This window comes from Limulus polyphemus, unplaced genomic scaffold (assembly GCF_000517525.1).
Source record: "Limulus polyphemus unplaced genomic scaffold, Limulus_polyphemus-2.1.2 Scaffold1295, whole genome shotgun sequence".
Lineage (NCBI taxonomy): Eukaryota > Metazoa > Arthropoda > Merostomata > Xiphosura > Limulidae > Limulus > Limulus polyphemus.
The window spans coordinates 245,856-257,095 of NW_013666905.1; the positions used below are offsets into that span (position 1 = coordinate 245,856).

Below are 11,240 nucleotides of genomic sequence, written 5' to 3' on the forward strand. Positions count from 1 at the left end.
AAATTTGAGTAATCCTCCTTATGTTTTATGGTAGCTGATCTTTAATTAATACTCCTTATGTTTTATGGTAGCTGAAATTTGAGTAATCCTCCTTATGTTTTATGGTAGCTGATCTTTAATTAATACTCCTTATGTTTTATGGTAGCTGAAATTTGAGTAATCCTCCTTATGTTTTATAGTAACTGAACTTTGAGTAACCCTCCTTATATTTTATAGTAGGTAATCTTTGAGTAATCCTCCTTATGTTTTATGGTAGCTGATCTTTGAGTAATCCTGCTTGTTTTATTGTGGCGGAACTTTGAACAATCCTGCTTACAGTGTTGCTTCTATGATTTTTCTTAAGTGGGCCATCCATTTACTGAAGTAGGTATCAACATGATCAAGTAACTTGCATTTGAAGAAACAGTAAATTGAATTATTGGAATTTGTTTAATTTGTGTACGTACTGAAAATGTGGTATTTAAGCTATAACCGATCAGTTGATGTACTGTCATGGAAACATCTACACATTCACTGACAAAACTTACATTGCGGTTGTGTTCTCCGTGCCTTTTTCCTTTATTTATTTCTATTTTTGCATCGTTTTGATGGAAAAATGTAGTAACGTTTTTTTTTTTAATTAACCGCTTCTTCAACATCTTCGTACCTTTTGTTTTTCCGCCATTTTCAATCATCGATAACCAATAATATTAACAGAATCTCCCGCAAAATCAAATGACGTCATAACGCGGCCAATCACATTCCTTTGCATATCCAAATAAGCTAATTACATTCATAATACACTTCGAAGGGCGGGCGCACACGAAAAATTAAAATACGTACTTTTTTTTTTATATATATACGCAGGCAAACGATTATTTTTCGCCAGTGGCAATCAAATTAGCGTAAATACGCAAAGTACGCGTCCTAGACGCAACACTTCAGCTGATGTTTTGTAGTAGATGAATTGTGAGTAATCCTGCTTTGATTTCTGGAACATGTTTAAAAACATAATTGTCAAAACTATTGTTCGAGAAGACTGACCGAATCTCTTGTAATTAGTGCCATTATTACATCAAGTTTTAAACACAGCTTTAACCCTACTTTTTATATCGGAATAATATTGATGTCAAAGCAACTGAATGTGTGCTCGTGTTTCACATCAGTACTTTGAACCAATTAGATGGTGAGAGAACAGCAGCTTTTAAAACAGATTACTTGGAACTATTTTTCTTGAATTTCGGCAGTAGATGGAGCTGCATGTTTTTTTCTCTGTGTGTGTTTCCAATTATCTATCATGATGTCTTTCATGTTTCGTTATTAACAATTCATAACTCTCCGTGTTCCTGTTGAATCTCCCAAGTGGTTTCTGCTATTGATTGATTAGATTCATTGCTCTTGTTATTTATCGCATGACGTTAGGAATGGTGCTTACCAGAAACCAGTTCCTCGCGCACCTGGTGTTCGTTAGCATGTAACTCCAGAATCCAGATGTTTCGCGGGGAAGCGAAAAAACTTCACATTTCACGATGGTAATTTTTATCAATTGTGAAATAAACAAAATAGAAAATTGTATAATTTTTCTTCCTTTTTCTGTCTCAAAAGACTAAATGATTTTATTTATTTTTTTTCCAGCGGACGGTTGGACAATACACGATATTCATGAGTCCCGTGAAGCGTATCCATCCGTATTCCCATTCAAGACTCAAAAGATGATTTGTATCGTAGCGTTGGTTATGTAAAGAGCATTATTACGAGATGAAACAACTGTGGAATAAGAATTAACTCAAGTATGATCCAATTTGTTTTTCAAATATAGCTTAAAATTTCATTAATGTTACAACAAGTGGTTTAGAAAACTGACAGCACTGACTGTCAGGAACATTTAAATTTTTCTCTTTCTCTCCTTTTTCTTTTTTTGCTTTTAAAGTTAGTTTACCATTCAAATATCCCTTGCATACAGACTCCAGTGTTTCTACTCATAACTTCCACATTTTATGTTATTTTTACTGTTTAAATCTACACAGTATTTAGTGTTTATTGCTATAACTTTACGTGTTACGAGTTTTACTGGTTGAATGTACACAGCATTTAATTTTCTTCTTACAACTTCGTATTATGGGTTAAATCTACACAGTATTTATTGATATAACGTCACGTGCTTCACCTGTGAATTATATATAGACAAGATCTATGGTTTATAAGCGCCGATTGTAGTAATTGTCTACTGTTAAAGTGAACAATGTCAAACATTTGTATCAGGAGAGATTTAACTCGGTCACTTTTATAAATCAAGCTATCTTCGGAATATTGTTAATGAATAATTGTGTTTTTTTCTTCTGTTGTAAATATTATCAAAATAATTAGATAAATTCTACGTGACCTTAACTTGTGTTCTAGTTGCTGTAGTGTTGATCATTAGCAGATAAATATGTTTTCATTTTTTTTGTGTTCGGTGGGACAGTAGTTGTAGGTTTGAATGAGATACATAAAGAAAACACTAACCAATACACATCGTTCAGGGGGGAGAGCTAGATCCAGACTAGGAAGTGACGCTCTAGCGGGTTGATGTGCTAGTGAAGTGGTGCTCTAGTATCTGTGTGGGCAGTTCATTGGCCAATGGCCATCTGTGGCCAACTCGTAGAATCATCGATAGTGTTTTCTTTAGCTGGTCAGAGAAAAAAAATGCTAAATATCTCATTGAAATTTCACGCTTTTGTAATTTTGAAAAAAGTATTTTTTTTGTACTTTTGCGTTGTGCTTATAATTGACCTTGACTGTCATTAGAATCCTAAAATAAATGTATTTAGCGAAAATTTTCTGTTTTATTAATAGTGTGGCCATTTCTGTGATCGACTGGCCATATTCATGGCCAGGAAAAAAATATGGTTGCCCACCCATGCTTTTGCGGGTTGTTGTGTTAGCGAAGTGATGATCTAACGGATTGTTGCGTTAGATTTAATAGTCACATGTAAATCCTTGTTCTTCTGAAAATGGATGTAGCCACTGGGCTTTCGTGTAGACTGAGTGAACCGACTTTTACTGGTGTATCTCTGGTCTAGAAACGACGTTTCGGTTTCACTGCTTAACAATCTTCAGAATGCACTTTAATTACACGTTAACATGAAGAATGAAAGTTACATTTTAACCACGCGAGAATTTGTTGTATCATATGTGTAACACAGGCGTTACACTGGGGCAAAAAAAAAAAAATTATGACTTTGTTACAAGCCTGGCATGGCCAGGTGGTTAGGGCGTTCGAATCCCCATCCCACCAAACATGTTCGCCCTTTCAGTCATGGGGGTGCTATAATGTGACGGCCAATCCCACTATTCGTTCATAAAAGACTAGCCGACTTTTCCCTCTACTTATTCACTTCTAAGTTAGGGACGGCTAGCGCAGATAGCCCTCGTGTAGCTTTGTACATCATTAAGTTATAATATTGTTTTTTACAGTGATAATTTGATGGCTTTCGTCTTCCGTTTGTGCTCTCGGGTTAGTCATCATTATATTGTTGTTTTTTTATATATTTTTAATCCTTTAATAGAAATGTTTCTCATCTTCGTGTACTTCATCTGACTGGTGTATAATTGTTTCCTCTGGCGTTTTACAGGACACTTGTTTTTGTAAGTTTAGTAATTATAACCTACATGTTAATAAGATTAAAAATGCAATGTTAGTGGATTAATTGAATTATTCATTCCTCACGTTTGCGTTAAAATAACATAACGTCGCACTTTGTTTAATGTTGACTTGCTTTAAAGAATTAGTTTAGATGGTAAACTTGCGATATTTTAATTACTTTACTTTCCATTTTGTTGTTGAACTTTCAACATAAACTTACTAAACTTGTATATAATTTCTGCAAGTTACAAAAAGGAATAAAATTTTGAATTTAAAAAAAAAATAAGTTTAAATCACCATATCTACTTTGAGCTCTTCAGTCGAAAATATTTTATTCAGTTTGAAAAAGTAAAATCTGAAACACGTCAAGGTTCGAACCCATGACTTCCCTTATCGGACGTGTGCCTTCACTGGTTAAACTAAATGACTTAAGTGTCAGCCCACGCCTCCTCTTTTTACTGATAAGAATCTTATCATAGCTCGTGGGTTGTGCCACTCAGCCTGGAAGGTCAAGGATACGTTTATGGCCTTGTTTTTTTTTTAAATTCGTACTTGTGTGTTATTTTCTGTAACTTAGTCACCTGTTCTAGCCGACGAGCTCTTTATAAGCCGTACTACGACACTTAACCATTGATTGGATGAAATATTTGTCCGTATTTTTATAAGGATCAATAGGATGATCCAAGTCATTGCTGTTAAAAGTGTCTTAGGGTAGTGTTGGGATAACATGTTAGTAAGAAGTATTAACCATTTGCTGGCTCAGCTGGTAGAGCACTCGGCTTGTAGTGCGAGCGGTCTTGATTTCAAATCCTGTAACATGAGTGGTAAAATGTATTTCACAGTAACCTACTGCTCTAGTTATATTCTCTTACGTGGAATATTTTGTTGTCGTTAAACACAAAGCTACACAATGGGATATCGGTGTTTTGCCTACTGCAAGTATCGAAACCCGATTTTAAGCGTTATAAACTCTCGGACTTACCGCTGAGCCACCTGGGAGCGTGGAAGAGGAATTGTTAAAGCGAAAACGTGCGGTTTAAATCAAAATAGTGTTTATTGAAGCTTTTAGGGATAACTTGCCAGGATGGTTGGTTAGTGGATATGTAGTTGGGTCAAATCGTAACAAACCACTGGCTTCTAAAGACATGTACGTCTTGAAAACAATCCAGGAAAAGGTCGTAACGTACAATTATGGTTATAACTAACACCGGTACTGACAGTACATAATTAATTATCCAACCCTCATGGACAACTGTGTGGATAATTAATTATGTACTGTCAGTACCGGTGTTAGTTATAACCATGATTGTACGTTACAACCTTTTTGCGCCAATCCGCATGACACGAACAGACAATCGATATGTAATGCACTTTTTTTTTTTAGTCCACCCCTCTAGCCTTATACCTTTTTCACATTGTATATTTGTAAGCCTAATTAAAATGGTTGCCACCTTTTTCTTATAAATAGTGTAGGAATTGTGAAGTTTTAAGTTTAAAGCGTCTAAGGGAAGGAGGGTCTTAGCCTCGTACCAAATCACAATTTTAGTACCCCCCTCCCCAGAGTTCATTAGTTCCTGTTTTTATCATGTTAATTGATTTTTTTTAATTATTCAATTGCTTTTGTGCATTTTTGATTTTAAATACTTATCAGCAATAAAATACAAGATCTCATCGTTGCTGGAAACACTAAAATGTATAAACCTGTTTATGTTTACCACTTCGTGTACATCCATATATTAATCTTTTACAGATAATTGTGCTCATTTTCTCCTTAGAAAGGAGTTCAATAGTTTTTTATTTACTGCTTTTTTCTCTTTAACTTCTTTGATAATTTATTTGTGATTTACTAAAAAGTCGGGATTTTTTAAAAATAAAAACTCGTACCTCTAGTGTTTGGATTTGTATTAAATATATATAAAATGAATTATTGCTTCATGATGTTTATATACATACATATGGAAAGTCCAATCTCTATGATAGTAGAGTTCGGAAGATCGATTAGCATAATATAATTTAGGTAAGTTTAAGAATTAGTCATGTGTAATGCATTGTCAAAGGTTTACATCAACACGTATTCCTGTTTGTTTCAGAGTGGCATCTTGAAAAATATTCTAGATAGCGACAACAACTATAGAAATAAAACTTAAAATACGTTACGTCTCACCATTGTTGGCACCTTGCCAAATCGGAGGACTTAAGAAAACAAGAAAATGAAATTATTGTTCTCACTGGTAACTGGAAGATTAGGAGGAAGAGGTCTCCACTAGCACCTGACCATCCCAGGTCGCATAAACACGACCTTATAACCTATCGAGAAGAACACAGATGGGAAAACTCGAGAAGTTAGGTGTAAAGCTGTTGTTCTCACTGGTAACTGGAAGATTAGGAGGAAGAGGTCTCCACTAGCACCTGACCATCCCAGGTCGCATAAAACACGACCTTATAACCTATCGAGAAGTACACAGATGAGAAAACTCGAGAAGTTAGGTGTAAAGCTGTTGTTCTCACTGTTAACTAGAAGACTCGAGGATATTACGTGTTAATAACCCCTGTTGGACTAAAAGACTCCATCTGATAAAGAAGCAAGATGTAAAGGTAAAAATAGTTTCCACTGTCAAAGTGACTGGCTCAAAGGAGTCCCACTTTCAAACTGACATTGCTAATGATAGATGCACATTGAACGATATTCTTTTTTTTTTATTATTATTATTAGTTGTAATTTGCCTTACTTTGCGACTAAAAATCAGACTGGAAAAGTTAGCTAAGCCTACTTATCAAAAGTCCCTTCAAAGTACATTGTTTAATAAAGATGGCGAGGTAATAAATCAGCTGTTCCTTAGGGCATATTATTTTCATCTAACAGTACACCAAACTCATAGGTACTTACAATACGGCGGCTGGGTTAAGAATCGGTGCCTATGTATCTTACAAATAGTAAGTTTGAACTGACAGTGAATCCTGTTTTTACAAAACAGTTATTAAACCCCATGAGCAAGTAGACATTCAAATGCTGAGTATACGGCATATTAGTTACACAATTATTTGTTTTTGTCGCCAGGTGCCTTATCGTTCTCCTGGTGTCCAGTCACTACACCTGATTTGCCTAACAGTTACAGACAATCCGCTTTTATTTGTTTGAAACTACATCGGAATATGACCATCAGCACCCGCAGGAAAGGGACAAAAGGGGGCATTTGCCCTCCCTTACATTTCACAAACAAACTGCACGTATTATGATGTAGACTTGACATCACGTATTATGATGTAAACTTAACATCAGGTATTATGATGTAAACTTAACACCACGTATTATGATGTAAACTTAACATCGTAGTTAAATAAATAGTTTTAGTAATTAAAACTGTAAATTTGTGTTTACTTTTAAGTACACATTATTTTAGTCTGTTGATTTGCACTGTAAAAGCTGATCCTATACATACATGTTCTGCTCCCTGGTGCCCATGAATATGACCGAAACAAGTTTGTTTTTTAATTTCGCGCAAAGCTACATGAAGGCTATCTGCGCTAGCCGTCCCTAATTTAGCAGTGAAAGATTAGAGGGAAGGCAGCTAGTCATCACCCTCACCGCCAATCCTTGAGCTACTCCCACGGGTGAAAGGGCGAGCATATTTGGTGGGACGGGGATTCGAACCCGTAACCCTCAGATTGCGAGTCAAGCGCCCTAGTCACCTGACTGTTTGTTTTTCTTCTGGTGTGGAATTACTGTACGGTTTTAAAGTTCTTCTTCTAATACGGTAATAGTGTTAAAAATATTTTCTGATCTTCATCTGTTTCCGCGCCTCGTCCCTCCCTCCCAGTGGTTCAGCGGTTAGTGTGGAGGCGTATAATACTAAAATCGGGGTTTCGATACCGTGGTGGTCAAACAAACAAACATGAACTTTCCGAATCTAAAAAATGTAAAATTATCTAGATGTTACAAGGAAATTGAAAAGTTTAGTGTTAGTAAAGAAGCCTTGAGACCCCAGATCGATTTTTAAAGAAAGAAACAGACAGTAACACGACGCTTATATGAATCTTAATAACATGGAGTTATGAACATCTGCTTTATAGATAGCTATGGATTGCTTTCGGCATGCTTCCCACTAATAAGAAAAACGGAATGGCTGCTTTCCATTGGCGGTTAGCCAACAAAGTTGGAAGAGGGGGTTTTGGAGTGCAGAAAAGCAAGACAACAAACCTTATACAAATAATAATAACTAGTCATACATACGCCTCTAACTTAATACAAACCAGTCTTAAGGCCAACTGTATGGAATGTCTTCAACTATTGTGTGTTTCTTACTTCTGTATCTAAAATGTAGCGAGCAATGCTGAGGTCATTACAATCTCGGACTACTGTATCTAAAATGTAGCGGGCAATGCTGAGGTCATTACAATCTCGGACTACTGTATCTAAAATGTAGCGGGCAATGCTGAGGTCATTACAATCTCGGACTACTGTATCTAAAATGTAGCGGGCAATGCTGAGGTCATTACAATCTCGGATCCACATGCTATGAGCAATTTCTGAACCAACTACTTTTGGTGTTTATATTGATTTTGTGCTCTAAGAGTTAATTTCACTTTATAAAAAGGATGTTCCAGGTTTTTGCTGCACTTGGGACTACCTTTTCATCGCCAGTCGTGCACAGTTTAATTAATGACTATGTTTAGAAGTTGTTGCCCAAATTTTCATTGGATCAAACTTCTGAAAACGAATGTGAGACCACTTATACTGATAAGTTATCCATAGATCCTCCTTCATTCTCAGACTGACTTCCAAGACCACGATCCAGCAGACCAAAGGTTCATTGGAATTGCACTGAGACACTTAACAAGCATATGATCAAATGGCATTGTCGAGATTCTAGTTTCATCGGCCATTTTTCTTGTGATTACAGTCACTGATTTTAAGGTTTCAAGTTCACACCTTTGATTGTTAATGGGATCAGAAGATAGCTTCATCACAGGGGGAAGAATTCTCTTTCATAACCACAATCTTCACTTTGCAAGTGAGAAGTCTTGCTTCTGGTTGGTTTTGGGTGTAGTTACAGAACCACTTGATGTCCTAAACGTTATGTTTTGCAAGTTTTTCTACGCGTCCATGGAGATCATTAAAAGAGAGTCCCTTTTTAGAAATGCTTGGTCCATTGCTTGTACATCGTTTACCAAAATGGCCGTACGATTATCCTTCCTCAGAAAGGACTGGGGACATTCATCTTCAGTCATGAGTCTAACTTTAACACATTGCACTGTTGAATTGTGATAAAATCGGAATAAACCAATTATTTGGGCACCATTTGCAAATCGTTCTTATTAACCCTCAGTATTGAAATCCGCCTATATAGCAAGGTTCTAATTACTTTAACAGAAGGGCAGCCTGCTCTAATGGAAAAAGAATGGCCATAAAAAATAATTATATCAACAAGAAGGAAATCTGTTTTACAGCGATAGCATGCATCTGCTAAATTTATGATTGATGTGAGGAGAAAACAACGCACAACTCAACAGCATTAATCATATAATGTGGCTTTCGATTCTCAAATAGCAATCTTTGAATGAATCACAGTTGTTAACTGTGGGACAGATACACTTTCGTGAAAATAACACGTTTTTCGGAATAGATTGTTGGCGTATCCTGACACTCACGTGCGCACAGACACACACACGTTACATGGTAAGAGCCACGATTGTGTTTCGTTTGTTAAACAATTCCAACGAAATCTGCTCGACTCCATTAATAAGTCAGAACCCAATAGTCATGATTTTCGTTTTAAAACGATGCAAATCGTTTGTGACAAATTCACACCATCAGTTTATCTGTAAAAATTTGACGTTTTCGTGTGGTATTTTTTCACACACACATGTTACAAGAACACAGAATTTTCCCTCACCATGTTGTCAACTGTAATTATTTCTTTTCTTTCCACTTCATAAGTTCTTGTCAGTATAATACAAGAGTCACGTGACCACCTATGAACAAATGTAGAACCTGTGTAACCAAGGTCGTTCAGAATGGGGGTTAGGAAGGAGGTAACTTCTTGAGTTGTCACCATCTTTTCAGTAGTAGTTTAGTAATTGTCTTGTTGCATGTCACATTTTACACATTAAACTGGCTCTTCTTTCTCCAGGTGACTAAAAAGTACATTATGCAATACGTATCGTCCTGTTACGCTGTGACCACTAACCAAATACTTGAAGTATCGTATCACTTTGTATTTATACCACTGCAGGTAGTGTTAACTGTGATCTCTTTTCTTACTTATTTTGGAAAGCAATTATATTTAAATTTATATGAGGTTAACAGAAACAAGAAAATCCCTTAGTAATAACAATAAAAACTCTTCTGATGCATGTTAAATATTGATATTGAAACCGTATTTTTTTGGGGGGGGGTTCTATTCTGCCCGACAAGTTAATGTTGCTTCTTTTTTTTAAATAGTGTCCGTATGCGTGTTGTATTAATAACTTTGTTCTACCTGAAAAAGAAATGATTATATAGCGTCCTTTACACATTTATAACGCTAAAATTCGGGGTTCTATCTTGACGACAGACACTGCTCAGATATCCCATTCAGTAGCTCTGTTACGATGTTTATTTTCTGTTTGTCTTACTTAGTTAGCACAAGGAAACACAAGAACGCAACTACGTGAATTTATTAAACGTTTCGGAACATTAAAAATTCCGTTCTCAGTAATCTAGACAAAACAAGCATTTGCGCTACATACTTCTTATTTTATTTTGTTCTTTTCTTTTTTTTAAATCAAATTGTGTATTTCTTTATTTATTAAAGATTATATCACATTTCTGGTGTAATTAACATTATGTTTGTTTTGCACCTATATCTTACTGGAGCTGGAATTCTGAAGGTTCCGAAACTTTTAACAGGTTCGTGTTTTTCTTCATTATCAAATTAAGTTTTCTGAAAAACAAATGTTCTTTGTACTACTATAAGTTTTGATTTTATAAACCAAATAACTAAATAATAATTTATTAACATCCATTGTTTACTGTGTTTACTATTTTAAAGAAGTTCTAAGAAGGTTTATCCATGGTATGGTAGAGCCAGGAATTGAATTTACGATCTTCTGGTGAGGAGAACTAAAGAAAAAATATTATTTTCATAAAAATTATTATCAGCGACCGAAGTTCATGTTATTATTATTATTTTATTTTTTTTTTACTTTTTCAGAATTGAAGATGCTGTGGCATTGCGCTCATCTTCTGGTTAAGAGATGGCTTTCTTGATGGCAAGAGGTTCTTCCTCCCTGGAATGAAGGATAACGCGGAATCCAATTAATTTAGACAGTTGTTGGTAATGCTACTACTATTGTAGGGATTATAGCGTTCCTTTATTCTACTGCAGTGCCTCCTAGTGGCTGGTCCAACATGTTCCCGATTGCATTTCGGGCACGTGAACTCGTATACCACTAGTAAGGTGTTCAGTGGGTGAGTGTTTTGTCTTGAAAGCTGATGAGCCCTTTTAACCCAGTCTATATTTTAAAGACACATTTAAACTAAACTAGTGAATATATCTGTTTGATAATTTTCTTCGTTATCATTTATGAAACAGTGCCTAAATATAGGGTGTGTCTAAAGTAAGTTTTCTTCGGAACATTTAACATAACAACAGAT

At 35.6% G+C, this 11,240-nt stretch overlaps 1 long non-coding RNA gene across 3 annotated transcripts in view; it reads left to right on the plus strand.

Annotated features, from left to right (window-relative positions):
• LOC106462991 overlaps positions 1-11,240 on the plus strand; it is a 68,302-nt gene that overhangs the window by 46,988 nt on the left and 10,074 nt on the right. Inside the window, exons 2-5 of one of the 3 annotated variants that reach the window (XR_002611387.1) lie at positions 1,615-1,769; positions 5,695-6,199; positions 6,663-6,884; positions 10,798-11,054. This is a non-coding gene — a long non-coding RNA (uncharacterized LOC106462991). Of the gene's footprint in view, positions 1-1,614; positions 1,770-3,527; positions 3,607-5,694; positions 6,200-6,662; positions 6,885-10,797; positions 11,055-11,240 lie in introns of all 3 variants that reach the window. The other 2 variants (XR_002611386.1, XR_001291021.2) reach the window with 2 other exon arrangements.